Genomic DNA, 25,210 nt, shown 5'->3' with positions numbered 1-25,210 from the left:
ATCTACTTTCTCCATAAAAATGGCATTCAAACAATAATTGAATATGACAAATCCGAATGCAAAAGGACCAACAATCTGAAGTATATTCGGTGAAGCAAACACGACAAAAACTGATTCATTTTGTATTGGTGATACCTACTGCAGTGTGACATTAACAAGTACCGTCATTGTCAAGATTCTGGCATTCACTGTTCCAGAAATCACATCAGTACAAATAACCGTGAACAAGGTCTATACTTGGTGTAACCTTCACTAACTCTAAAAAACCACCCTGACTCTCCACCTAACTGATTAGACGTTTACTTTGATTTTGACATTGTTTTCTATTCCTGTTGGAGGGCTTGTCCAATAGATCAAGATTGTGTACTGGAGAATCTCGATCCATAATTCTCCATACAGGCTCTGAACAGTTATACGTGGACTACTCTTAGGCAGTGTTGCCTCTGTCTCTTGACCTTAGAAATCACCAATGGCACGCGCCTGGCATAAAGGCTGGCCCTGTGGTCAGAGGATGGTCGTCGACATAAAGTACAACAACCAACCCAAGGATATCACTGATGTTCCGATGTTCACTTAGGTTTTGTTCTGATGATAAGGAGTCAAGTAAGCCGTATGGGAAACAGTTCCTCACCAACATAGAATCCCGCAAAACGGTAATTTCTACAAGATGTTCATGTGTGCTTATTCTGTGATCAAGTGGCGCGACATGTACTCGCCCATTAGTCATGAATAAAAGAAACTGACTTCCGAACTCAGTTTACTGAAACGTGAGCTTTGTTTACCGACAGATATGCATTTTGCAGGCGATGTTCGCTTTGATCGTAGCACGTGCACGTCTAAAATACACACATGATGCTCTCGAAGGATAAAAAGAAATACTACAAGAAAACATAATCGCATATGGTGTCCAAGACGTTCAAAAGGCATAAAGATACCTGGGGAAACATCAAAGTACAGAAGGCATGGTTCGTTGTTGTTTACATTTGGGAGCTCCTGTTTCTGGTTTACTTTGAATTTCAGCGATTTTTTAGCAGCGTTGCCTCCTGCAAACCCAAAGCAAATCTTTCTCACGAAACATTTGTGACGCATCAGTGGCAAAATATGTCCGATGCAATTTCCTGTTTTGACTTACCATATGTTCCTCTGTCATTTTCACACAGCATTTAATTTGACTTGTCATGGGTGTGTTCATGGGTAACAACTCCTGGGGCATTGCATCGGGTTCATTACTTAGGCAAACTCCCGGAATATATCCTCATAGAAACCCATGTCCTTAACTGAGGGCAAACAAACAACACAATTAACCACGTAGAACTTCATCACAGGATGCAAACAATGCCACAATCGCTTGTAGACACTTTCAGACTGTCAACTGACACTTTCAAGGGAGGTCATTTTGGAGTTCTCCATACTGGAGGTAAAAATGAAAATTGCCCATGTGGTTGCAGCCGACACCGTGGTCACCTAACCAGGTATTTCTTTTATTTTACAAATATTCTGCATTATTATTATGCTAATAATTTGTTCGGAAATTATTCTCTTTCATATTCAACATAAAAGACTATCTTTCATTTTGACAGTTTTGATTTACCGTTTCAGGTAGGCCAAAGAGACTTCTGCAAATGTCTTACATTTGTCTGATGGTGACTCTTCAGAGACCGAAACTTTTGAGGATTCTGATGGTGATCCTACGCTTCCGCCATCAGAAAATGAATCAGATTCAAAATCTGATCATGATATAAATGTTTACAACAAACAATGGAACAAGTTGAGAAGTCACTTGAAAGTGAAAGTGCCATTTGATAGACTGATAGTGTCCACAAACGAGGACCAGGACTTTTTGCATCCTGTAAAATAAGTTCTCACTGATTTTCAGTGATTTCCCATTAACGAGCACTTATTGCTTACAAACTGGTTGTCATTGCAACCGTTTAATTTAGCATCCTGTTTTTTATCTCTTTGAACATGGCATCTTTATATTGTTCACGTACATGGACACTGGAAATATTTTGGGCAAGCTTGGGACTCGCGTCCACATACAAGTATCCCTTAAATTTGCATGGGGATACCGATGGATTCAGACTGGGTCTTTCGCCTTCATCAGTTATCCATATTTGACAACAAAATTAGGCCTGTCTGTGTTGTAGGAAAAATATCATCGCTGTGTACCAGGAGGATATGTTCGGGTCATGACTATCGTCGAATGGTACAGCTTTTGCCGGGGCTTTGGTCATAGTCTTTCGAAAATCCAGTTGGTTCCCCGTGAAAGTAGTAATAGCGTCAATTCGGAAGAGTGGCATTTTGAGGTTTAGAAATTCAAAATCACAGGAAAGCATACTGGAGGAGGAACGTGAGTTGATCGCGTTAAAACCCGTACATACGATTGTTACAGTGCAGTTGTATTTCGCCATGAAGGTCTACAGCGTTTGACACATAGTGCTATCAAGCAAAGAAACATTTGGAACTTCATATTCGTGTCAATCGTAGGAGTCTTGAATGCCTAGAAGCAGCAGCACGTGCAGCATTAATAACTGCACAACTGAGTAACATGTGTATTATTTTCTTGGTTTCGGAAGCAAATTCACCCATCAACCTGCGAGCATAAGGGAAATCTCCTGACGGGTAGACGAGGATTGAGGAATGATATATTTCAGCAAGTCGGAAGGGACCTGCTAATCCGACAAAGCCTGTCATTGCCAGCTCAGGGGATAACAAAATTACTCTGTGAGGGAATAATATCAGCTCTGAGATTGATATTTGCATTTCAAATAGTGGTCGGTATGATGGATCTGAAGTCATTTAGTTCATAAACACTTATAATTTGTGCAAAGAAATATTCATTTTTAAATTAAGGGACGATGCATATGAGAGATATACATAATTATAAGGGATGTATACATCAGGCTGACTAAAGAGCCTTCTTAGTATCGAAAGAGATTGCGACGTGGCAAGGGTATGGTTTCGGAGTCATTTTAATAACATTAAATAAATGTCTCCATCGACTGTAGGATGTTGCCTTGATGATTCAGATCTCGTGGAAAGAATCATAAGTGTTTCCACGGTAGGAACATGCTGCTTTGAATGGTGCCATTAGCAATGGTTTAGTAGAAATACTGCAGCAGTCATAACCGGCCGTGAACCAAACTAACTCATTCATTTCACTCATGCCATATAAATTAGACTGTAAATATAAGATTGTCGCACCTAATGAGAATGGCCCAAATAAGACTTATTGTTCTGGAACTTGGAATTTGTTTCGGTTGACAAAGGCCCAAAGTAAATGTATATTAAAAGTATTGGGCCACCACCCACTTGATAAAGAAGGAAAAATTGTGGTCAATAATGTGATGCCACTATATACGTATACACATACAGTCAGACAGTCTATTCATCAACAGTATAATCATCAGTCTATGGATAAAACAAGGGATATGTAGAATACGAGTCCAAATAATTATGTTGTCTTAACTCCTATATCTGTGGATGATCGTTTGCCGTGCAACAGCCCTTCGGATGTTCAATGAAAACTATATTTAAAAACGTGTAGTTTACGAAACAGACAATAGGTCTTTGTCTTGAAGAGGCAACAGATAGACATGATTACAAACAATCACAAACACCACGTATTGACAGCTACAATACAGTAGCTCTGACATATCGTAAGTAAATGTGTTCTTGTATCAGTTACCCAAGATCTGTCTTACGTCAGATGTCACTGAAATAGAAAGGCAGAGTATGGACTTTCGTGTCTGTATTTTAGTTGTGAAAAACCAAAATTCCAAATGAGATGGCGAAGAATTTAATGGTCAGGCAGTGATTACATATGCCATCCTCGGTGCAGTATTTTACTCACAACTCCTCTAAAACCCACATATATCCAATTCGCATGTGTTGTATTTCTGTATATATTGTATGCTGATATTTTAGGCTCCTCTTAACACATCCGCTGTGATGTCAACAGCCAGTCCACTGTGACAGGATATAACGACTGTTGTAGCAAATATCGCATGTACTGTGGTACTTTAAGGTCAGTTCACTGGTATAGTTCATAACAGATAACTGTAATGTCATGTACCAACGTACTGAGGTAATGTACTGTGAAAGCTCTCAAAACCGACAGCCCTCCAATCCAGCATGCTCTCAATATCGGTACTCGAATTTGGTCGCGACAGAAGTTAGAACATTTATGATGATTTACAAGCCCTGTAATTCGGCGACAGTCAATTTCATATTGTAGTTTTATTGTTGTCACATAATCAATCCATTGTGTCAGTAATTACTCCAATAAGGTTGCGAATGTGTTATCCACCGTTGTATTAAATAAGCAACTCCCCACAAGATCATTAATCCACTCAAAGTGTCACCAGAAGCTATAACACCAACCTTGGGGAATCATATGATTCATGAAACCTGGAATCACATGAAATCACATTATTACTTCGCCAGGAAGAACGAGACTGTCAAAAATGGTAAGGTAAAACGTCGATTCCTTCACAGAAGCTTTATGGGCGTAAGAACATTGTATAACTAGAGCCATAATCTGGATGCTACAAAATGTGACAATACTTGCTAAGCACCATTCGTCTCCATTGTTACTGGTGTCACTATTGACAAACATTATGATTCGTGGGATATGAAAATGTTGTTTATCTCTTTCTTCTTCGAGACATGTCATCAGCCTATAGGTTTACATAACAATCAAGAATGAGTATGAAACGAGCTACAGTGTTCTCACGATGATTTTAATATACATGTGAAAACCTACCAAAATAAACACAAAGACGGGAGTCAAATCATTTGTTTCATATTTGGCAAAGCGAATTAACCTGTATATTGAGGAGTACGGTGAAGACAAGAGATCCCATGCACCCATCCACTCTTCTATGTGTAAGGATGATCCGTTTCAACAAAGTGGCACCTAAAGTCCCCTCAGTACATAGGCCCTCGCTGTATTAATACAACCTTTACAAAGGTACACACAGAGCAGGTACTAAGAATAGATTATTTGAGAATGCAATCAGATTGATATCGAAGAAGACAATCGTGAGAATAGTATCTGATTATTTGTTAGTAAGAAAACTGTGTACACATTTGCTTAACACGAAGTGTTGATGAAGTGCTGATTTCTATGAATAGGGTAAGTGATGATTTGCGGTGTGCGGTCTTTGTGTTTTGGCATAAAAAGCTTATTGAAGGTCACGTTGTTTGTACCCATCGAAAACAAGTGAATAAAAAGTAGGGGGTCTTGTTCTGAAGCATGGGGACTAGAGTCAAGGGGGTCTTTTTGTTTTCACGCTGTTTAAGCCACTGAGAGACGAATGATAAGGACACTGGTGACTTAGTGGAACCTTTAAAGTCGTTTTTTTATTTTTTTGGAACTGCCACAGATTTTCACACTGTCATCTGTGAGTGATATCGGTGAAATATAAAAATAATTTCTAATCTGCAGTATTCCGCAGGAAGAAAATAGGCGTTATTCCACTTCAGGCATATCAAGGAAAATGTCTTGAAGTGGAAAACAAAAACGATACAACTTGTGGCAGTCGTAACAACTACGTCTGCCAGAAGACGCGACCAATTACCTTTAAACATTTTAGCCCAAATACGAAACCCAATCAGAATGTACAACAAACACTACAAACATATATTTTGATGTTACATACGTTTTGTATGAAAATACACGAACATACACAATGTCCAATCATACTGAATAGCCAGTTAAAGCTGACATGTTTAATATGGACCAAATGTTTGGTAATTATAGGGCAAAATTGTAGTCTCGGGTGTTCACAAATCTTTGAAATATGTCTCGGTGCAAAGACGGAACCCAGTCTAAAAGGCGGCCAGACTTATTAGGGGTAAGTCAATTGGACTACAACCGAGGAAATTATGTGCTTATGGTGCGTCATTATTGAAAAACAATAATGAACTTTGGGATGAATTTATATTGTTATGCCAAATATTGTGCAAACTGATACGTGAAACCTCATTCACGTCTCGATACATATTAAATGGGATGATTAAAGTGGGACTGTCTTTCAAAACTATGATGCAAATTATTTGCATAAGTCAAGAAATACCAAGTACGATACTCAGGCACTGTCTTTGCGTAACATCGGTTTTGATTTATTTCAAAATTGATACTACCTGTGAAGATCCGTGTTACAACTGGTCTTCAGGAATCTATGCTTATCAAAAGAGGCGAATAACGGGATCAGGTGGTCAATCTCGCTAACTTGTTGACTCGTTGAACAACAATCAAACACTCAAACAAATCAAAATGGACATATAGAAACTATGGTCCCAAGCAGACCAAAACCAAAAAAAACCAAAAAAAAAAAAAAAAAAACCCCAAAAACGGCAAAATGATAAAGTGAACAAACATTGCACAGGCATTTTAACTTTACGTAAGGTTATCTTCAAATGAGAAGGAACAGACAGTTATGGGCGATAGGCTTTTCCTTTAAAATCAAAGACATGAAGGAACTATCATTTACATGCCACTGAGAAATGTTCACTTTTGCCTCTTCTGTCCTGCAACGCTGCACGCATCATTCAAGCATCAGCCAGAGATCTTATCCAACCTTCTTCTTCCTTAGGTAAACCGAAAGACAAATTTCGGCAGGCACCACTGAATACACAACATAATTTGTCACGGGAAACGTGGAGTCAATATTTTGTTCCTACCATGAATGAAGCAAATTTCGTCTGAAGTTTACCGAGTACACAGTATGTGAAATGCCGGGCTTTTTCATTGATAACATCCATGTAAAATATGGGGATAAGATATTTAAACAAGAAATTAGCATCTGCATATGGGCCAATTGCGCATCCCTCCTTGCAGACTTGTTCTTATGAAAATGAATCAAAGTTCTATTTCGCCCAAAAGTTTAAATTGAGATTCAGGTTTATCGATAATCTGATATCCTTCTGTAACCTTCAAATCGTCAGTTCCCTTCAACTGATTTACCCATCAGTCAGGGATGTAAAGGGGACTGCCCCTTCTATTTCATTAAAGCCCAATGCTTAAAGAGTGACAATTTCTTTGCCAGACTGGATGTCTTGAATTCCTTTAGTCAATATTCCTGCAGAAAGTTGCACAGCTTTTGAGATTCAAGTTCCGTAATTCCGTTCCGAATTGAGACGTCCAAGCACAGGTTTCAAATTTTTTGCAGTGGTAACCTCCAAATTCGGCGCACCCCGAATTCCTTCAGGTGAACAACCCTTGACAAGCCTTGTGTTATGACGCATGTCGCCGGTGGGACAGGGTGCGCTCTCTTTTTGCGAACACCTGGTGTCATTACTATTTCATGATTATGCATTTAGTCATATAGACGGAATGGTACGTTAGTCTCTGCCCTTTGCAGTAATTTCTTATGAATGTGGATAGGATTTTGTAGATTTGATTTTAACACGTTATGCATGTGTTAGGTATAATATGATGGCTAACACAATACATGGGCATTGATCTTCTGTCGGGTGATCGAACCAGACACAAGGTTTAAACCAGTGCGGTACCCCAACTTCTAAACATAAAGCTGACCCCGTGAAACACCCAGGAACGCACCGAAAACCCGATATCTAAACCCGAATTCCAGATCATTCCTAGAAACAAGAACAAGAACAGCATCACGACAAACTTATCTGACAAATCTGTATCGCGAAAGATACATTTGTGTCAACACTTAACACCAGAACAAACACATGGCACCTAATATTCGACTTTTATCAAAGCTTCGCGACAATTAGTGTAGGATAAGACACCTGTAATATTCACACTTGTTTCTATCGTTGCTATTAGAAGAGATACAAACACCCCTGGAATGATCTCGGTACGCATGAAACTGTAGCTGTAGACAATGGTATGCTATATCGTGTAGGCTTGACAACAGAATGAAAACGATCAATTTCTCAAGTAATTTACATATATTTGTCAATGAAGTGTCGTGTTATTGCAGCCAGTAATGACAACCCAGTTTGGCGTCTGGGTTGAGGGAAACCGTCACAAAAGCTCTTTGTTCCAAATGTTTTCAGAGGCAGTAGAACCTTCATTGAAAACGGTTTTCAATAAAGAAGACGTAATGCATAAAGACAAATATGCGCTTCGCACACTGCTGGAAACGAACTATCGGAAAATACCGTTCAAGTATTTCTTGGTGAATTATGTTCCCAGTATGAAGACGTTTATCTCAATTCTTGCTCTTGGTGGCTAGCAAAATGAACTGACTTCAGTTTCAAAATACAAACTCGAATACATTCATACATTAAAATTGAAACGATTGCATTTATCAATGCAGTGCAATATTGCTTATTCGATCAGTAAATAGTATGTTTACAAGCCTCAGTCAGTGGTTTCAACATTTATGGCGGTGGTCTGAAAATAATCTAGTGAAAACGATCCAGTGATTGCTAACATGAGCATCAGTCTAACCAAATGGGACACAATGACGTTTGTGAACCAAGTCAGCGAGTCTAATTCCATCGTTGATTCTTTCCACAAGCATGGTTTGCTGAAGACCAGTTTTAACCTGGGATCTTAGCGCGACACAATCCAGTGGACTTGCTTTTTGTTAACTGTTGCCGTAAACAATATCATCCGACTCACATACAAAGTGAATAAGTATGTACAAGTCGATACCGTGATAAACTGACAAATATGTGTTTGTTTTTTCTTTTGTTTTGTCCGAGAAGGTCGATCCAATGAAGAACAGCTGCGCCACTGTGAACCAACTTCAAACATCGTTTCTATATGTAGTACACGCACTGAGCAAAACACAGTTACTTCAATTGTTTGTCTCTGTTACTATACTGGTCTTGACATGCACCTGGTCAAGCTGAAACAGCGTAACGTCACAACGGACTTTAACCAATCTTGTTAAACGCTCTCTGCGAGAGCGTGGGTGCGTGCGTGCAAGCGTGTGCGTCGAACACGAAACACATAAAGTTACTCAATATTTACATGTGTTTTCTCTACCCTATATACATCGGTATACTGGTCGATAACGACCACTCATCACGTTGATGTTACTATTGGGTATATTAACTGACATATTCAATATTATATACGTATGCACGCATATGTCTGAAGGTAATTTGTCAGTCAGTGACGTCTCTGCTCTATAAACGTCCGCGATGCTCTTTACCCTGGCATCAGGATGAGGTTTAGCATACGCGAACTTTGTCTAAATATTGACCTAAGGCGTTCTTGATTTCAAAATCCTATCTCTTCCTTCTGACATTATAAGCTTACATTGCTTCTGAATGGTGTCATATCCTTACTTTTCCACTCTGTGGGCGGACATGAATATCTGTCTTTGTACGTAATGCGAAACGCAGGCATTCTTAAGCCTTGGATTATATAGAAAGTTCATCATTATTTGGGAATGCTTTGATTGATTACGCGTGAAATCGAAACGGGGTACGTTTACAAACGTAATATGGAGGTATAATGTTCAATCACGTTCTATGGGACATGCTGTCAGTCACGGTTATTCCTTATAAATTACCGACGAAATCATATTATTGCACGAGGTGAACAAAACAGGTCCAACTTGGCTTTAAATCTTCTTGACCGAAAGAGGTCAAGTGACAGTATGGGTAGCAAGTACACTTATCAGAACCACCATTTGTGTATGATTCTGGCAATTATCCTTCAGGTTTGCGCCACCATAATGCCGAAAGCTTGTTGGAAATGGTGGCTGTAGAACTGTTAGATTGAGGGTCTAGTCAGACACAGACGGCTTGCAGCAACTGGGTCAATAACCATAGCATGTCAGTGCCACGATATAACACCCTGTCTCTTGATCAATATACGACCATGCTATACAGTTATGTGTTCTTGATGGTAATGGTCAACCTTATGACAATCTTGACAGGTAGCTGGTCGATTTTCTAATCAATTACACCTTCCTAAAATGTGGTTTACAATACATTGCACACAATGACATTATATTGATTTCGCGGGGGCCTTTCCACTATGCATGCTGCTAGTCGACATAGTCTAGTCGCTCTCTTAGTGTGAATCAACCTTCTCACACTCCACACTCATCATTAGCAGTGAGGGCGTCCAAATGAAGGTCCTTTCTAGGACCAAGGTCCGGAAACAGGATACAAGCTTCATTAGATCTTTCGCAACGTTGTCTCGCTGATACATGCACGATTTCACATATCTTCTTTTATCTGAAGCCAATCAGTGCAATGAGACTCGTGTCAAATAGAAGTGTTAATGTCACACAGAACCGTCGTTGTGGCGGAACTTCGTCATGGCATGAGAAAGTGTTGTGTATCTGGTCATGACGTTTCCGGTTTTGGAGTGCATGGGAAACTCATTTGAGGGGGGAGGAATCTGAAGGCTGTCTGGAACAAATCTGTTTAATAGTAATTTCAGGATTGGATCGATACTGCGTTTTCTAATATTTTGTCGAGTTTGATAAACGATGTGATACCGTATTTCGTCTGTTACAAGCTATAGTGTGAGTAATTAAGTTCGGTTTTGCGCCGCTTTCAGCAATATTCCAGCAATATCAGGGCGGGTGACATCAGAAATGGGTTTCACAGATTGTGCCCATGTTTGGAACCAAACCACTGTCTTCGGCGTGACGAGCGGACGCTTAACCACTAGACTACCCCATCGCCCCATGTTGGAATTATGGGCCATGTTGTCATGTAACGTTGTCAATGAATCACGAACAAGACAACAGACATGACTGGAGCTTATATCATAGTAAATTACATATGTATTACTGAATTGAACAGATTTTATAAAGAAGTACACCCCGAGGGACAAGGATACTCCGAGATGGATACTGGATAAAATTGGAAGGAATTTTGTTTCTCCAGTAGAAATTGTGGAATTCCAGAAATGACGCATGTCAGGATTTGACATGCAAATTGCTGTATATGTACACACAATCGGAGTGAGTGAGTTGAGTGACTGATTTTTGTTTTACGCAACATTCCACCTATATGAAGGCAGCCTGTAATTAATTGAGTCTGGACCAGACAATCCAGTGATCAACAGCATGAGCATCGATCAGCGTAATTGGGAATCGATGACATGTGTCTACTCAGTCAGCGAGCCTGACCACCGGGTTCCCCAAGTCGCCTCTTTCGACAACCACAGTCGCCTTTTATGGCAAGCATGGGTTGCTGAAAACCTGTTCTACCCTGGGACCTTCACGGGCCAGTTGGGTGTTGAAGTGTTTTCCAGTTATATCAGTGGCGGTGGGGTATCCATGTGGTTAAAACGCCGATGACTCGGGTTCACTTCCTCACATGCGTACAATATGCGAAGCCCATTGTTGGTGTCCACCGCCACGGAATATAGCTGAAAGAGGCGGAAAACTCACTCACTCACTCAGATCACGGCTTGACGTTGATGTGGGAGGAAGTTTTAAGCCTTTACCGATACATGCCTCTCACGTTTACCATCTACATGAATCAGATATGGTGTAGGCAACCTGGCAACACTTGTAAATCGGATTCGAACCAACAACACACATCCAAGGGACGCAACTCTGCGTAGCAAACTGTGGGAATGTCATGGCACGGACTGACCATGAAAGAATAGGAAGAGAGTGCCAGTATTAAATCAGCTTGCATACTCTCATGCTTGCAAGAACACTAGACAGAACAAAAAGCCGAATTTACATGGTGCAAAACAGAAAAGGGTTGTGAAAATCTGAAGATTGAGAACGTAACCATCGGAGGACACTATGTGAAACGGTCTGTTCTAACGGAAGCAAATGATATGGAATTCCCTGAGGGACACCCTCTCAAAAACATTGCAAAACGAGGCAAATACATCAAATGCGCGCCACGCGACAACGCGACATTTCGGCCACTTGTTGCATTTTCGCATCCTCACGATTTGTCGCGTTGTCCCCCCGAAATAAGTGAAAAAGAACGCCTTACAATGCGCGACAACGCGGCAATGTCCCCTCAAGGATTCCATAAGGTGGCCAGGTACTTCCCAGTACCGCATTAGGTAGCACCAGCATCACCTGTAAATAGGCATATGTTCTAAGCCGTGAAAATCCAGGTTAACATTCCTCTCCAGCAACCCATGAATTTGGTAAGAGGTGACTAATGGGATAGGGTGGTCGGGGTCGATGCCTTGACTGTCTCGTCGAGTCCCAATTTCGTAGATCGATGCTCTGACCACAGGACTCTCTGGTCCAGACTCACCTATTTACCTACCTCCGCCATATAACTGGAATATTGCTGAATGCAGCATTAAACAGCAACCAACCGCCAGTGCATTTGCTATGTTCAGTGAAAACCGTTTCCATAATAATTAAAATCCATTGATCAGTTCCAATTTAAAATCACGGGCATGTGGTTATGCATTACTCTCAAATAGTGATATCAGGTATTCGAGAAAAAGTTAAATTGATTTTGCTTTCATTTCATGTTTGCTCACATATTATAAAAATTGTCAATCTGGCGCGAGATAATGTTTTCTGTACACTTGAAACATTAATTTCACGTTTGAGCAATTTATAATGAGAATAACCACGTGAAAAAAATGATCAAATGCGAAATAAAATATAAACAGAGTGAGGTTTTCTTTTGCACAATGTTGCAGTAACTATCTCCGCCCTGCACCATGCAAACAAGTTCAATTTACGGAGTGCTACGGGCTGTTTTCGGCTGTTTACTGGTGTGGAAATGAGCGTGGTTTTAAGTCCCTTTAAGTAATATTACAGAAACATCACACCGGGGAACACCAGAAATGGGCTTCACACATTGTATCCATCTAGTGAATCGAACCCGGTGCTTCAGGGTGACGAGCGGACGCTTTAACCATTCGGCTACCCCATCGAACCACTGATTTACCAGATTTCACGTTAGGAACACTGCATTTATAGGTATTCTTGAATTTATACCAGAAAATTAATTGCACGCAAACTGCATAAACATGAATCCACTTGCCTTAAAAAACGTGGTTCTTTTTTATTTTCGATCACGCAAATTGCGTTGTACTTATCCGTTTGGACATATTTGACCAATGGGAAAACCTGTATCAGTAGTGCTACACAATTTAAAAGAAGAGTATCGTATTTGGAGGCAACTCTCTCGGGAAGTTCAGATTCAGATTCTTTATTCACATTTGTCTTTGTCAGTGGTGCTTACAAACAAACATGAGAGGTGGTACAGGTGGATCACTAAACATTGATAATAATGGAGAATGTACAGAAATTACCTTATTAAGCATTGTTTCATTTCTGAGACAGCAGGCTTTATACAGATATGTACCTAAATTACACAGATGTTTTACACTTCTAACACTTAAAAGTTGAATAAGTTTATGCACTGATGGACATCTGTAGTAGTATGGTTTTATGTACAATTTCCTACAATTAGTATAATAGGGACATACTAATATAAAACGGAACTCGTCCTTAGTGTCGCCTTCGCAAAAAAAACACATTTTCTTTGCTTCAACATGGCTGTAGCTGCTAGTTATGAGAGCTTAGTCGAAATTTAGATAAATATTTCCTGAAGAAGTGCGGGACAGCTTTACGTAGGTAAAAGTGCAGAGTGCAATTATCAAGGACATTTCTATAAATTACAGATTTTGATGAATTGGATAAATTTCTGAAAATCTCTTGAGATGCTTGATTGAAAGTTAGTTGCTTTACAACCGGTAGCTGTGCAGGACATATCTCTTGTCTCAGCCATATTTCACTGATACCAATGTTAGATAAAATATTCACCTGATACACCCAGATATTAACGCCACGGGTCTCTTTTCTTCCTTATATAAACATTCATAACATGTTGATCCTGCTGCAAATTGACCCTAGACATCCAGGTATGCACGATGCTGATTTGGGAACGCGAATCTGTAGGACTGACTGCTTGAGTACAGGTTTGTGGCTCCTTTAGCAATATTGCACTAATATCTGGGCGAGGGCACCCGTAAAGATCTTCACACATTGCACCCGGGTCTCTGACATGGCAATCGAATGCTTTAACTACAAGGCTACCCTACCACCCCTAGGAATCTTTCATACATCTTTATCGAATAAGAGAATCGAGTAAGTTGTTATAATTTTATGCCACACTTATCGAGAAACAAGTAACTGCTCAAATACGAGACAAGACAAGATTTTATTAGGTCAAAAACCAAATTAATTACATGTCATTGACTATATGAGAATCTTGAGCACATGGTAGGACTGTGTAGACACTATAAATTTTTATTACTATGTAGTGATTAAGGCACTGTCCAAGCTCCAGGCTATATATAGTATACGCTTATAAAGTATTCATTTCTTATTTCCTTCATTCATGACATACATTTGTCAACCTTATACGTAACTTCATCATCTGTGCGTTTGAGTATTCTGACAAATTTACATCTGTTTGCATTTTAGAGGAAAGTTTTGGACCATATAAAAACATGTATTTCATGGCACATGTATTTAGGACAAACAAGTAATACATGATACTCATCTTCCGTGTCATGTGGACAAAGGACATTTCCTAGCTATCAATAAATGTTCTTTTTAGATACACTCCTTCAACCATTCTGAATCATTTACACGGCTTATGGTTCCCTGACCAGTAAATCCAACTTCTCAACTTCACTGTGAGTATACAACGGTTTTATCAATCATCTCGCATATCGGGTACCCATTTCCTGCCCGGAACAAACATCACTTGCCTTGGGCGACACTATGCTGCATTGGCAGATGAAATTATCGACTGACAATTGAAATACTGTTTATAAATCATGAATGCTCAAGTAATCATTATAAATAAGCCTATAGTGACGCAGGTCTATGAGATTCATCTCATCACCATTTCGTATGGATACATCTGATATTTAAAACCTTATAGAAATATCCGTAAAGAGGAAACCAAAATACACGCCAATAAACTGTTGTGTAAGCATTTTCCAAATTTATGGATGACTTTTTCTCTGAGTCTTCGTTACTGACATTTGAAAACATCTCATGTTCTGAATACTGAGTCATGTACGGATTTGCGCACTGAACATAAAACTTCCCTATCACTGATACTTTGATACTTGATTTCACCCAAGTACTACATTGGTTGGCGTTGTGTCATGCGGTATGAAACGTGATCATCTCATGTTTCTCTAGACCAGGTTACTGTAGAGTTGAGTAGACTTGAGTTTGATGCCACCTTCCACGGTATTGCAGTTTCGTGACGGCTGTCCCTCGAAATGTGAGATGAACGGAAAATCTTCCAAGAGGTGAAGCGAGTTCAATTTCATACTGTAAGGAGTGACTGAGTGAGCTCAGTGTGACGCCGCTCTCAGCAATATTCCAGCTATACCGCGGCGGTCTGTAAATAATCGAGTCTGGACCAGACAATCCAGTGATCAACAGCATGAGCATCGATCTGCGCAACTGGGAACCGATGACATGTCAGCGAGCCTGACCACCCGATCCCGCTAGTCGCCCCTTACGACAAGCATAGTCGCCTTTTATGGCAAGCATGGACTGCTGAAGGCCTATTCTACCCCGGACCTTCACGGGTCAGACATCACAGTAACCCCTTGAAGATCATACTTTAAGGAACTCATTTTTATTATAATACGCATTATTCCGAATAGGGCATACGTTTCCGAAGGCAATGCCATGTCAATAACGAGACGTAATCCATCCTCACTACATGGTACAGGTCTATCATATCCCTCTTAAGATAAACAATGGCTTCCGTCCCCATACGTAAGCATGTTCGTATACCGTTATTTAGACGCACAAGAAAATACGATGCGATCACTGCAGTTATAAGATCCGTAAAAGCATACCGCCTAAAGTGAGGTTATCAGTCACAGCGCTCATTTCCCGACAAATGTTGTTTTTTAATGTTTTATCTACCAGAAAATATAAATAATGCATGAAAATCTGTTTCAAGTCAAGTCTTTCGTTTTCAGTTGAAGAGGAGAATTTTATGTAAGGAGACTGTATTTGTGAGACAAAGATCTGTCAAAGAACTCTTTATTCAATTTGAAGGCTTTGGGCTCATAAGCATCAATTAAATAAGTCAGTAGTGGTTGTAATGGTCGAATCAAGTCCAGTTTGTTCGTATGATGACCACAGCACAATATACAACATTGAATTGCAATAGGACAAGCGAGTGGGTTTAGTTTTAAGCCGCTTTAGCAATATTTTAGCAATGTCACGGTAGGAGGGGAGGGTACCAGAAATGGGCTTCACACATTGTGCCCATACTGGATATTTGAACCCGGGTCTTCGCTTTAAAGGAAGGGAACTAACCTACATAGTTTTAACCACTTGGCGAAACCACCGTCTCCCTTGGGAAACATGAGTTTCATATAATTAGGAGATAAACATACATGTTTAAAAATCAGAGGTATATAACCAAATTATGACAGTTCTAAATTTAATTTAAAACCGAACGCGTAATAAGAAATTTACGAGTGCTGATAACATCATGATCCCAGAAGGCCACAAACTCGAAGGAAGTTGTGTTCAAGTGTCACGACTATACGCTCTTGTCAACAACCACTTACGGCGTCTCTTGTGCGAGTAATAAGAGATTACAACTTTATTTAAATAGCTTATGCTTGATCACTTTACATTTGTAACTGTGGAATTAAATCAACTGACATTTTAATGAATGGAATTCTAAGCAAAGTGCAAACCCGCTAAGTACACTAAGTGCACTAAGTATCACCATGGGCATTAGAATCGCGTAACACATTTTTTTGTGAAACGATACAACCTATAAAAATAATCTGGTCATAAATACATTGACGCAGTGTTCGGGGAGCCAAAGTATTTTCATTTCATTTGTTGAAGAACCATTCTTATTTTCTTGACGCTAGCAATTTCTAGGAACGTCCATGGAGAATGAGCCATACTGGTGGAGAAACAAGTCCGTTATAGCATAATCACGATACACTGGAGCATATATAAAAGGGCTAGGGCAATGGCGTCTGTCCAAAAAAATGCTACTTAACGACACACTCAGCAATATTCCAGCTATATGGCGTCGGTTTGTAAACAATCAAGCCTGGACCAGACAATCCAGTGATCAACTACGTGAGCATCAACCTACACAGGTTGGATACGATCACGTGTCATTCATATACCTGAGCCTGACCCGTTAGTTGCCTATACGACCAGCATGGGTTTCTTAAAACCAATTCTAACACAGATCTTCAAGGTCAATTATAGCCAAGAAAAAACATTTACTAAAGGCAGAAGCCTTTATACGATTCTGTCTACATGTGTGTGTGTAAAGCACAGTTAATAGTGATTTCATCAAATGTTCTCGAAATGGCGCGTCCTTGGGGAATGACAAAGGAATGTACAGGCAAAGGCCAATACAATATTGATTGACCAAACAATGGGACTAGCCAATAATCTTTGGAAAACAGCGGAAATGGGTTTAGTACTGTTATTAGATTACATATAAAAAGAGGGTTAACCAGTATTGGTTGCAGCACATAGGAAATGTAATATGTTTAATGAAAACACGGGAAACAGATTTTGTTATACATTGCAAAGGAAAGAGGTTAACAATATTTTTTGACGAAACACTGTTAGGAAATAGGTTTTGTAAATGCAGGAAAATGGGTAACTCATAATGTATTACAATGCAAAGGAAAAAGCTCAACTAACATTGCTTGACAAACAGGTTTTGCAAAATACAAGAAAGGGTTTGAAAATGCCAAAGACATAGGTTAAGCAATACGAAATGCTGCTTCACCAAACAAAGTAAAGGAATGAGTGAGTATTGCGCCGCTTTTAGCAATGCTCTAGGAATATTAAGGCGGGGGACACAAGAAATTGACTTCACACACACTACCCATGAGGGGAATCGAACCCGGATCTTCGGAGTGGCGAGCAATTTTTAACCACTAGGCTGCTCCACGCCCTACAAAACAATGAGCTACATTATTTTGGAAAATATTGGGAAAACACAACCTGACAAAAAACACTGTTTTAACAAAAGTAAGAATCGGAATGAAACAGTGAGTGAGTGAGCGAGTGAGTTTAGTTTTACGCCGCACTCAGCAATATTCCAGCTATATGGCGGTGGTCTGTAAATAATCGAGTCTGGACCAGACAATCCAGTGATCAACAACATGAACATCGATCTGCGCAATTGGGAACCGATGACATGTGTCAACCAAGTCAGCGAGCCTGACCACCCGATCCCGTTAGTCGCCTCTTACGACAAGCTGAGTCGCCTTTTATGGCAAGCATGGGTTGCTGAAAGGCCTATTCTACCCCGGGACCTTCACGGGTCCGGAATGAAACAAATACAGGCGAAGGTCTCATCAACATCAACTGGTTAGTCTGAGAAGAGATAACACTGGCATAATTCATGAATTTCCGACCCAATCAACATCAAAGACATCACTCGTTTGTTCCACTTCGGGTCACAGACACGTATATCTTGAAACACCATAGACATAACACCAATGATGATCGATAACCCAAGTCCTAATCACGCTTAAGTTCTCGATTTTGTGACAGCAAGTGCATATAAAGAAGGGTCTATCAAACCGCTTTTCCCTTACGGAACAAAAATGAAAAGCAAATTCTGAAGAAAGTAGACAAAATAATGGCTACTAAATTCCATAAAATGCTACACGTCGTAACAATCGGCACACAGTACAAAAGCGACGCGGCCATTTCAAGCTCGCTATCTGAACACAAAGATTGGATGGACGGAGTATTTTATCAGAGGCATACCCTTAGTGCAGTGAGTCGGTGAATAGTCCCCATCAGTCGACGAGTGGTCAGTGAACCGCCTTGATTCGATAGGTCAAGATAGAGCAAACATCTATGCTCCGGACTGAATAAATTTGTCAGTGGCTTCTTTAATTACTAACCTGGATTTGGAATTCTGGTCAGAGACTATTTTCCTGGAAACCATTATCCGGGAAACAGGGACGTCTAATGGAAATTAGAAACCTCTAACAGTTATCTTGACGGTGATAGATGAAACTGACCACATGTTTGATGTCATCGTGATCTGTTCGATTCCTACGGAATGGACAAACAGTTCTAATTCCCTGGGAGTGAATAATCGCTTAAGGGGCGCATTTGTTTGTACGGGATTTGTGTTCAACGCAGATAACGAGAACTTGTTGGTTCGTTAAATGTTTATATTTTCTCAAAATGTATTTGTAGCTGAAAGAAACATGCAGTACAGTACTAATAACTGAGGTCTTATTCTTCTTCTATTTTGTCGTTAGTTTGAAGGATACATACACTCTGTAACTAGTACTGAGTGAGTGAGTGAGTTTAGTTTTACGCCGCACTCAGCAATATTCTAGCTATATGGCGACGGTCTGTAAACAATCGAGTCTGGACCAGACAATCCAGTGATCAACAACATGAACATCGATCTGCGCAATTGGGAACCGATGACATGTGTCAACCAAGTCAGCGAGCCTGACCACCCGATCCCGTTAGTCGCCTCTTACGACAGCATAGTCACCTTTTATGGCAAGCATGGGTTGCTGAAGGCCTATTCTACCCCGTGACCTTCACGGGTCAAAGCAAATATAAAAAGTCTGTGAATAATCGGGCCAGACAATCAAGAGTTCATGAGCATCGACCAACGCAATTGGAATACGATGACATGCGTCACACATGTCGTGACAAACATTGGTGATGACGCGATCTAGTTTATGATCTAGTCTACTGGCGATCTAGTTTAACTGGGATTTTCACGGGTATGGTCTCCATAGGGTAAGCAAGAGTATACAGTACTGTGCGTTCCAGTTAAATCACAGCCAGTGTAATCAGAAATGGAAAGTGAGGGCAGTCGAAAATATTCACTACTTGAAAGTGTTGACGGGCACAGCTTGTGCGCTGACACGTACAGATCTTGACACCTGAAACAATGGCAGAATAAATCATACACAGTGAGAAAATAGCTTCATTGATTTCATTATAGTATATGTAAAGGGGAACTGAAAGGAGTCAGTGACTCAATGGATTAAATGGCTTACTTATTTGGGAAGGCAAAAGCTAGTGAGTCAGGTTCTACGGCGTTTTAGCAATATTCCAGCTTGACTACGGTGGGGGACACCAGAAATGGGCTTCACACACTGTACCCATGTGGGGAATCGAACCCGTGTTTTCACCATGACGAACAGACGCATCAACCACTGAGCTACCTCACCGCCCTAGAAAGGTATCAATTATTTGCATAGGTTGGCAGGTACAACTGGATCATTGGCATGGTTGAAACTTATTTTGCAAAGGTGGGAAGTTCCAGAAAGTGAGTGAGTGACTTGAGTTTTACGCCGCTCTCAGCAATATCCTTGCAAGGACAATCGGCTCCTCACTGTCAATTGCCAAACACAAGACCGTTCCAGAAGGAATAAGCGTTATTTGTCACCGGAAGCAGTAAGTGCCGTGACCTATGTTTACAAGATACTGTAACACATGCGGTGTGTTATAAACGCACGAGCAGCTTTGAAACTGTTACTTTTTAACATGACTAGACTTTACATGTTTTTGCATAATTTGTAATGATTAAATCGAGCTATATGAAAACTCAGTGGTTGCTTATATTTAATCCCAAAACGAACCGTTCCACATATCAAAGTAAACCTATTTAACTAAAAGTGAAAAACCTTTTTCCACCATAATGAAGTCAGTGTGTGAGCCTAGTTTTACTCAGCAATATTTCAGCTATATGGCGGGGGTCTGTAAATAATCGAGTCTGGACCAGACTATCCAGTGATCGTCAACATGAGCATCGATCTGCGCAATTGGGAACCGATGACATGTGTCAACCAAGTCAGCGAGCCTGACCACCCGATCCCGTTAGTCGCCTTTTATGGGAAGCATGGATTGCTGAAGGCCTGTTCTACCCCCGACCTTCGCGGGTCGGAAGTTCCAGAAAGAATTAGATGATGTGCTGGATCCAGTATTTTACCAAAAGCGGAGGTGTTACATGAAGTGGATACAATTATCTTAATTTAGGAGGTACGGACAAAAATGGGAGATGAGGTCGATCAAATTCTCTGAGAGATAACATAAACACAGGGTGTACTGTGCCGGAAAAATATTACAAAAAATCACAAACAAATCGCAAAAAGGAATGTGAACAGACTGAACTGAAACAACGTAGACAGGGAAGAGTGGACAGCATGACTGACAGAACGAATAGCATGAAATGAAACGGAAACGTAGGGCTGCAATCATAAAGATGTTGTTACGGAAAGATTGCAAGCCTGAAACAACCATCCCGGAAAGTTACTACGTCTGTCCTCTTTTTCGAGTATAGATGAATACAAATCTTCAAACGGATTCAGTGTTTGATCAATAGACAAAGAGTCCATTAGGATAATAGATGCCTCTTAATCGTTCATGCTACATTTGCTCCCTGCCTGGTTCAGACGACCGTGCCAAGAACAGGTTAAATTTAACTTTATGATTAAAAGAGCGTCGAAGAAAATCCATGCTGTTTTAATCCCAACACTGATCTTCCAGACCAAGTCGATCTTATTAGCGCATAGACAAACGCCACATTAAGCAGTTACACGTAATCACTTTAGCGATCTTAAAGATTTCTCTGACATCTGTGTTCGTAAGGGTGACAAGATGCGCGTCTCGGGCTTCCTTTGATGACACCATTTAAGTATTTTTTTTCCATTAATGTAGTTAGCTGCATGTTCAGTTCCTTTCCCGCTTTGAGTTTTATTTTTGTTGTGCCACTGCGCACTAGCTTAAGTTATAAAGATAAGAGTTTCTCAACTTCAGAATAATACATTTATGGACACAATCTAGAGCTGGAATTTAAACCTGTCATCGGTCAGGTACATGAGGGCAAGCTTTTGACGTAAGGGGCAATGTGTGCAGCCTGTGGCCAGGAGTGACTGAGTATACTTGTGCGCCCAGACATGTAGTAATATGAAGGCGGAAGACACCAGAAATGAGCTTCACACATTGTACCAATAGGGGAAACTAAACTAAAACTCTCACCACTTTTCCTAAAGTTTTCCCATTTCATATTTAACAATCGTTACATATGAGTTTGACGTATCGGCATGCAGTGGAAGCTGTCTATACCGGCACTCATCGGCACTGAAGAAATAATGCAGTTAAGACAACTTGCCGGATTGTAGAGGTGATGGTAAATGTTCAAGCCACAGACTGGACTAGGATTTTATGCTGGTGTTGACATCTTGTCGGATTGGACAAATGCCGGTTTTGACAGCTTCCGCTGTATATTTTACGAACCATCCGTTTCAATAACACAGTGACATTGTCTTTTGAACAATTTCAATATTTTTATTTACGCCCTGTATGTTAAATTGTAGATAGTGTGATCATAAATATTATTGATAAGTGAACATTACTAACAAAATAATGATGTAACGGCGATAAGGAGCCACGTTTTTATCAGTTTTCTCATCGTAGACCCATCGAATCCAGAGTAGTAGTGGGGGTAGGTGAGCAACAAACCCGTAAGGATCAGTGTTTGTATTAATCTTCATGATCATCAGCCCATGCTTGTCATCAAAGGCGATCAACGGGATCGTACGGTCAGGCGCTGCGCTGTCACACGTCTCTGCCTAGGGCGACGTTTAACAAAAAGCAAACAAAAACAGTGAGAAATTGATATGTTAATTACCTATTGTAGTGGTCGCAGACATACATAATTCAATGAAGTATCAAAAGCACATTTTTCATTGCAGTCCTTCCATGTTTGTACTTTGTGTAATTGTATAATTGGACCTTGCCAGATTAGACAGATGCCGGTTTTGACAGCTTCCACTGTATATTTTACGAACCATCCGTTTCAATAACACAATGACATTGACGTGTGAACAGTTTCAATATTTTCAGTTCCGACCTGTATGTTGAATAGTGAATAGTGTGAAGATTAGTCCGAAGGTTGAAGAGGCTCTCTTCGAATTGCAAAATTTCACAACATTACATTTAAAAGCGGAATAGGCAAAATGACAAAAATGCATTACCCCCTGTTTCCATTCAATACATGAAGTCCATCCTTGAGTAAGCCGTGATATTGACAGAACAGTGCTAAAAGCCACCAATAACAGAACAGACGCCCATCATTTTACTCACAGTCAGCGAGTGAGTCAGTGCTTTTAGCAGTATTCCAGGAATATCACAGTGAGAACACCCAAAATGGGCTTCACACATTCCACACGGGTGGGGAATTGAACCCGGGTATTCAGTGTGTTAAAGCTTTAACCATTAGTTTTTCCCACCGCCCCATATTTCACTCATGACTTAAATGAGAATAAAGATATTACCAGTAAAAACATTCTTGAGAAAACGAAAGTACCGATGTATTTATACAATTCATTATGTACATATCGATGAACATGCGGGTTCCACTTCACCTTGGATTGTTCCAATAGTTTTACCTAACGGCTATGTCATACCTGAATAAATATTTCAGTCCATTGGCCATTATTACGTTTCACTTACAGAGTTAATCATGAATAATAATGGTATACAGTTTACTGTTTCTTTTTGTACAAAAGTAATATCTGTTTTCGGTAGCGCAACGGATGTGTTTCATAACACTGTTGCACCTGAACAGGTATGCATATTAATGAGAACATCACTAGAGAACACCTGACCAACATTTGTGCATGAATAAGTCCCGTGTATCTTGCGCATTCTCCTACCCAGAGTTCCATGCGGCCAGTCAGCATAGTACCTGTGTTACAGGTCAGAAAGATGTGACGATTCTTACACAGTCCATTAAATATTATGCACATATTTCTTAATTCTTGTACTTTTGATGATTCTACATATCTACTTATACATCTTTGTTACAATGGATTCGATTCCCTAAGAAAATATCCTAAAACGTGTAGCACTCTCGATTTCCGCGGTGATCCTTTGTTTAAATGAGTTGCAAGGCGCCACCTGCTGCCATTGAAGCCATATGTATTGTGATAAACCTTACAGTCGCATATGTAGGATAACATTTACGTAACAGTGTAAAACAGTATGAAAACCGTGCCGAATCGCTTCCGTTGCGCCAGTCACTGCTTATTTATCTCTCAGGTGATATGTAAATTAGCCTTAGGCAGTGATGTTATCACGCCGGAGTGTGAGTGTGAGTCATGCTCTGCTCTCTTTGTGCGCGTCAGGTTGCACTATGCAAGACCTGGCCGTTTACTTCCGCTACCGACCCGTGAAGGTCCCGGGGTAGAATAGGTCTTCAGCAACTCATGCTTGCCATAAAAAGCGGGTAGGTCAGGCTCGCTGACTTGGTTGGGACATGTCATCGGTTCCCAATTTCGCAGATCGATGCTCATGTTGTTGATCACTAGATTGTCTGGTCCAGACTCGATTATTTACAGATTACAGATTATTGCTGAGTATGCCCTAAAACTAAACTCACTCACTCATTTCCTCTACCAGATTTCCCGTGACAAGCGTAATTCTAAGAGGCAGTTCTGGACTCAGTTTCTCAAACTCTCGTAAGCCTGAGATTTCGTAAGTTTTCACGTAACATTCGTACTTCCTATACTGTAACATAGGGAGTACGAATGCTACGAGAACGGTTAGGAGATCTTACTGTATAATAGGCTTTATGAGAGTTTTTTAAAAGGGGACCCTGGTGCCAAACTGCGCGACCGCCAAATATAACTTTGCTCTTTGCTCTGTTAGACCAAAAATTGTTATTCTTGCAAGGACAATCGGCTCCTCACTGTCAATTGACAACCACAAGACCATCCCAGAAGGAATAAACGTTATTTGTCACCGGAAGCAGTAAGTGCCGTGACCTATGTTTACAAGATACCCACGCGGTGTGTTATAAACGCATGAGCAGCTATGAAACTGTTACTTATTCAACATGACTAGACTTTACATGTTTTTGCATAATTTCTAATGATTAAATCGAGCTATATAGCAACTCAGTGGTTGCTTATATTTGATCCCAAAACGAACCGTTCCACATATCAAAGTAGACCTATTTAACTAAAAGTGAAAACCTTTTTCCACCATAATGATGTCAGTGTGTGAGCCTAGTTTTACTCCGCACTCAGCAATATTTCAGCTATTTGGCAGCGGTCTGTAAATGAGAGAGTCTGGACCAGTCAAACCAGTGATCAACAGCATGAGCACATGTGCGCAATTAGAATATGATGACGCGTCAACCAAGTCAACGAGCCTGACCACCCGATCACGTTAGACACCTTTCACGGCATGCCTGGGTTGCTGAAGACCAATTATGGTGTGATCAG

Source organism: Haliotis asinina, chromosome 16 (assembly GCF_037392515.1).
Source record: "Haliotis asinina isolate JCU_RB_2024 chromosome 16, JCU_Hal_asi_v2, whole genome shotgun sequence".
NCBI classification, from domain to species: Eukaryota; Metazoa; Mollusca; class Gastropoda; order Lepetellida; family Haliotidae; genus Haliotis; species Haliotis asinina.
This window is presented reverse-complemented; position numbering follows the sequence as displayed.